A 6,832-nucleotide genomic window follows, 5' to 3' on the forward strand; every position below is an offset into this window, starting at 1 on the left:
TGGAGAAGAAAAGCTTATAATATTTATTATTTTTCATTTCATTTATTATATTCCATAGATCTTACATTAGCAATGAAGCTTTAAGGTGTGGAAGAAGTCAAATCTTACAATATTATAATTACAATTTTTACATTATTTTACAATTTTGCAATTTTTTTACAATTTTCTACAATTTTTTTACAATATTTTGGCGAGATGTGAGATGAGGTGAGGCCCGAGGATTCACCAAAAGATTACCTGGCATTTGCATTATGGTTGGGGAAAACCTCGGAAAGAAACCCAACCTGGTAATCAGATCAAAGGGGGTGAAATGAGTCATTCATTTTAATTGTTTTTATACAATTTCTAGAAATAAAATACTCATTCTCAGTTTTTTTGGCGGAACGTGCCGGAACACCTTATTGTTATGTTTTCCATTAGACCAATGAAACTGAGAAATATGTTATTAATATGTTTTAAAAACATAATTATTCTTCGAGCTCCGCTTAGGCTTTGAAAGTTGGACGAAAAGAAGGTTAAAAACGACAAAATTCCCGTGGACTGAACAGTAATCATCTCCCTGTCCGCCATATTATATTTTACATAGAGTTCCATCACCTTTTTCTCTAGAAGAAAAGCACTGCTCATTTCATTCATACACTAAAATTTCCGTTTTACTTAAACTACTAGTATTTTTGAAAAGTGTGTTTCAAGAAAGTCTTCCCTGGATCCCAATTTTGCAGAAACATTGTGACAGGTCATGTTAAAGCTGGTTAAGATAACAAGCATGACTCTAACAGTTTCTAAAGTCATTTCGCATTTTTAGGATGTCCACATCATGTTTAATTAAGAAAAAACTATCTCCTACTGTTTGTGTGACACATAACCTTTAAAATGTATTAATATGATTATAAGAGTAAGAAGATCTTACTTACTTAATATATTCTTATGCACTATGAACAACGACTCCAATGGTATTTTCCTAAGTGGGAGGGGGTGGATGATGAAGATCACAGTTATCAGATTGGTGTTCAGTAATATGATCTTGTGAAAGCAATTTTAGATTAGCTGAAAATAATAATTATTGTGAGCTATTAAAGATCCCGGGACCTCTGGTTGAACGTACCAGCACTATACCAACTGAGCTACCCGGGAACTCCCATGTAACTATTCAAGTCTGCTTCACAGGGAGCATTACCTGAAAAACTAGACTTGCATAAAGGAGATTGATAATTTTTTTTTAATCTAACTGAAAGTAATTGCAATGGAGGGGGAAAGCAACTAACCACCCTATCCCATTATCTTCTGGCCTCATCAGCGATGCCTTACTGGTGTCATTATGAGGTTCCAATCTGCCTTCGGATAGCTGACTAAACAACAATGGCTTTGTAATAAATGAAAATAATAGAAATTGATACATTTTTTTAAATGAAAAAATACATAAAAAGAACGAAAAACAGAGTAGCCTAACCCTGTCAGAGTTTCAAATTGAATTAGAAAGCTTCTATTTATTTTTGAGGAATAACCCCATACTTTTATTTGTATGGATGACCTCAAATTTGTTTGGCTATTGTCGCTTATTTACTAATGCTTTTAATTCTATATACAAAAATAGGGTTAAAACATGGTTAGTACTGTCGATAACACAGCTCATCTGCCCTGAACCTTGGGGAAGTTAGGGATGTTGTTTAGAGGGGTGTGAGGCTAACTTTGGAGCAAGCGGCTGGCTAACTGTACTTTTGGTGTGAATACCCTCTGCTTAATCACCTTTATATTTTCTTAAAAAAAAAAAAAAAAAAAACATTTGTCTCTCTTCATTTGTACTTTGAAGACGAAGGTGAACGTTTGCTTAATAGAATTGCTGGTGTAAATATATATTCAAAGCTAAGACTTAGCAATATAACTTTCATGTGTAGTGTACTCCATAGTAACGTGGCGCGGAATTGGTAAATCAATGTTTTTATAATGCATGCTACATTGTACTTCTAACTTTCTCTCCAGTACTAGTGCGAGTCCACATCTGTGGAGTAACGGTCAGCGCGTCTGGCTGCGAAACCAGGTGGCCCGGGTTCGAATCCCGGTCGGGGCAAGTTACCTGGTTGAGGTTTTTTCCGGGGTTTTCCCTCAATGCAATACGAGCAAATGCTGGGTAACTTTCGGTGCTGGATCCCGGACTCATTTCACCGGCATTATCACCTTCATATCATTCAGACGCTAAATAACCTAGATGTTGATACAGCGTCGTAAAATAACCCAATAAAAAAAAGTACTAGTGCGAAACTATTACCCCAACTCCGCATTCCTTCCAGGGCAGATGAACTCTGTCACTGACAGTAGTAGAGTAGGTCTATTATTATGACTAGACGGCGGGCTTGGGATACTTTTACGGCGGCAATAGGTTGATGCACAACGGAGCTTAGACATGTGACGTTACTCTCGTAGGTACATTCTGTTAAGAACGCAAAATGACCTGTCAGCCGTCCCGTTGCGCACTGTAGGAACCGAACCTAAGCCAGTAGAGTAATGTGCGCAGTCATAGTGAACAGTAAGTCTGACGTTAGTGTCGAGGTTGTTTGCCACAGTGTTTATGGGTACAGAAGAGCGTCTCGTTTAGGCACAGTGAAAACGTAAACAAAGTGCAGGTAACGTGTGGGGGAGGTCGAGCCGTACGATAAACACGAGGAATGCACAAGGTTTTAGTTACAATTAATTACATTAATCAACATTAATTGACATATTTTCCAAAAACACAAAATAAAAGAACACAAATTGCATAACATTATCATATACACATTTTAACAAACAAGGAATTGTAATGTTGAAATAATTCAATATAACAAATGAAATTTTGCTACTTAGTCTATATGATTTTGTTTTCAAGCAGCATTTTTACGGTCATGAATTTCATTCTCTGTATGACTAACATAATAATATCACCGTCTTCTGTACTGTACATGAATAAATTGAACTTTGAGAAGGGATAATAATTATTATGTTTAGGAAATAGTATTGTCACTTCAGACCAATATATTGTAGTTTTGTTAATTCAGCCACAGAAGACGGTAATATTATGTTAGTCATACAGAGAATGAAATTTATGACCGTAAAAAATCCTGCTTGAAAGCAACATCATATAAGTAGCAAAATTTGATTTGTTATATTGAATTATTTCAACATTACAATTACTTGTTTGTTAAATTGTGTTTATGATAAAGTTATGCAATTTGTGTCATTTTGTTTTGTGTGTTTTTGGAAAATATAATTTCAATTAAGCTCCGCCATAAATGTTGCAACTAAAACCTTGTGCATCCCTCGTGCTTATCGTACGGCTCGTCCTCTCCCACACGTTACCTGCACTTTCTTTACGATTTCACTATGCCTAAACGAGACGCTCTACTGTATTTGGTAACGTGTATAGGTGCAATGTCGAAACACCAGTCGTATTATTTGGATTCACCATTGACATCCTGTGATGTTGAACGGTCGTTCTCAAAATATAAAAACTGTTTGAGTGATCGCCGCAGGACGTTTCAGTTCGTAAACCTTCGGATATATTTTGTTGTTCATTGTAATGCCGGCAACGAAACCGAAGAAGACGGAACCTTGCATGTATAAGGTAACGTATTCATGTACTTTATTTTCAATCATAACCAGCTGTATTACCTTTGTTTATGTCCGCAGTGAGTGCCCAGTACCGAGTGTGTAAAAGCTATAGTCCAGTGTTCCGCAACCTTTTTATACTCACGGCAAAACCTAGATGGGCCTAGACTCAACACGGCACACCAAAATATTAATTCCTTCAGAAACATATGATGCGACGCTCTTAATATAAATACGTAATGTAATTAAATTTATTAGTAATGTTGTTGTTAAATGTTATGTTTTATTTAACGACGCTCGCAACTGCAGAGGTTATATTAGCGTCGCCGGATGTGCCGGAATTTTATCCCGCAGGAGTTCTTTTACGTGCTAGTAAATCTACTGACATGACCCTGTCGCATTTAAGCACACTTAAATGCCATCGACCTGGCCCGGGTTCGAACCCGCAACCTAGTATTATTATTATTATTATTATTATTATTATTATTATTATTATTATTATTATTATAAAACAGAAATCGACTCTTGCATTTCTTAAGAATTCCTGAACTTTAATTCACTGTAGAAAATGCGCATTTTTATTACTAGTATTAAAGTAAATAACTTTACTCATACCTTCAATGTGATACTAGGGCCTCCTTAGCTGCAAGCAGGTGGCTGATCCGTGGCGGAATCGTTAACAGTGCAAGCCTCATTTCTTCATCGATGGATTTGAGTCTCTCCCTCTTTGATGTTTTAATTTTCTCTTAACGTCGAGAAGCCCAGTTCACAAACATATTATGTAGTTGAAAATGGCAATAACATACTAACTGTCGTCTCGAAGATAGCCGGATAGTCACTCCTTATTGACAACCAAAATGTTTCCAAAGGCATTTCGAGAAGTTTTAATTTCAATATTCTGTCTGCTTTTAAGTCTGCAAGTACAAGTATATTATACGGAAGATGTTTTGAATTCACAACGAATGAATCACGAACCCAGTAAAAATCTTGAACACTCTCTTCGAAATAATTCTTGAACTTCTGCTGTAAGATTACTAAATGTTCTTTAATTAAGTCCATCAACACTTTATTACCGTCAGCAAGGGACCATACAGTTGGGAACATCTCAAACGACCCATTTTCAGGTATTAACAACGTTTCAGCTGATATGTGTGTACGTGTTTTTTTTTTTTTGCGATAAGTTCGGCTACCTTCCTGTACTTTTTGTTAAACCTGTACCGACATCGTCATGAGCGTCACTTGTCTTTTTTTTTTTGTTCCAACAACCGACGATAATAATATAGGCTACATCTTTGTTTGACAGAAAAGAATGTTTTGTTACCAAATGTCGTTCAATTTACTTGGAACCATAGCATTACTGAGATTTTCACCACACACAACACACTCGGGGATTGGGCATGTTTTGTCAACACACCGTTTCGCGTCACACCTTTCATCTTGTGAAGACACACCGGTTGCGGAACACTGCTACAGTCAATGCTTGCGTACATTGATTGCTAAAGTATACCGGTTCCACCTTCTAATTATGACTATATCAACATATTTTGTTGTTTTTTTTAATTCACTGATTATGACGATATTTTAGTTGTTTTTAAGACTCATTCTGGTTATGTGAGTAAAGAGAGTAGTATACAGATTGAACCTTAAGTACTGTCATTAATTTTACGGGTTATTCTTTGAGATATTTCAAACAAAAATATTTAATACAATTTCGCTCGTTTTTGCTTCCTTTTCAAGATAAAAACAAAATTATTTCATATGAATCATTTTATAGGATTTTTGGGAAAGCCATTGATTGAATTTCTAATATGCTCAGTGAATTTAAGAGAGCAGTGTATTATAATAACCAATGATTGAAAGAGTATTAGTTTTGTCCTTCAAATGTGCAGAAATTTGATTCGAACAAATGTAATTTTTCGTTCTGCAAAAGAAGTTTTGAATATTACATTTGCTCGGATCAAATTTCTGCAAATTCATTCATTCATGCCCAAGGGCAGGTCTTTCACTGCATTCTCCAAACTTTTCTATTTTTTGCCTTCCTCTCTGAACCCGCGACCTACTGGATTTGATTGATTTCATGAGGGCTCGATCCGGGTGGATCCTTGCACTTAGCCGTTTAGGCCTATTGTACACCCTATATGCGATGATTGTCTAAGTCCGACGGATGGTCTGGGTGGCATTCGTGAATCCGACGCTGAAAGGCGGAATCGAACCCGGGCCGCCTAGATGGAAGGCCAGCGCGCTAGCACTGTAGCCACAGACGCGACAGCGTTACGCCTTTAATAGCGCTGCTACTGCGCATCCTCAATACAAAGCAACAAATATGATAACTCGAATTCTGTAATATGTATTCTTTAGACCATTTCCCCATTATTGCAGTTACGCTGTTTTTGCACACAACTGTATATACAGTAATTAATGTCGCCAATATAAAAACCAACTCGTTAAAAGCAATGCTAAAATATGTAGGTAGAAAACGTTGGTTAATATGACGGAGGTTAGGTTTGGTTTGTTAAGGTTTTTAGAGCTTGTTCTCTTTCGAATAATCAGATAACAAATAGGCCTATTGATAGATGAATTATAGGATTTTTTTTTCCACAGCCTGCATTAATTTGAAACTGACATCTTTATTGCCCATTATGATATGACGGAGGTTAGGTTTGGTTTGTTAAGGTTTTTAGAGCTTGGTCTCATTCGAATAATCTGATAACAAATAATGATAGATGAATTAGGGCCTATAGGAATTTTTTTTCCACGACCTGCATTAATCTGAAATTGGCATATTTATTGCCCATTACGATATGACCGAGGTTAGGTTTGGTTTGTTAAGGTTTTTAGAGCTTGTTCTCATTCGAATAATCTGATAATAAATAATGATGGATGAATTATAGGAATTTTTTTGTGTATCATATGCTGATTATCGCATAGTGTCTCTATGTTGCTTCTGTTGGTAACGCAAGGAAAGACAACATGGCGGATGTCAGTGGGAAATGATCTAAAGTTACCTATTTATTATAAGCGATTCTGTCATGATTTGCCAATTGATGCCGATTAACTATTGAGTCTACTTCTGTGTTGCCAATAGTTGCATGTGTAAATGTATTATTCAAGTGTGTATATACTCGTTAGATAGACAAGTCGTAATAGAGACACTGTCAATGACAAGTCCACCCCACTGTTAGTGACAAGTAACCCCACTGTCAATGACATATAGTCCAATATTATGGTGCCCATAATTTTATGAGTTGAAAAC

The sequence above is a fragment of the Periplaneta americana genome, chromosome 1 (genome assembly GCF_040183065.1).
Source record: "Periplaneta americana isolate PAMFEO1 chromosome 1, P.americana_PAMFEO1_priV1, whole genome shotgun sequence".
NCBI classification, from domain to species: Eukaryota; Metazoa; Arthropoda; class Insecta; order Blattodea; family Blattidae; genus Periplaneta; species Periplaneta americana.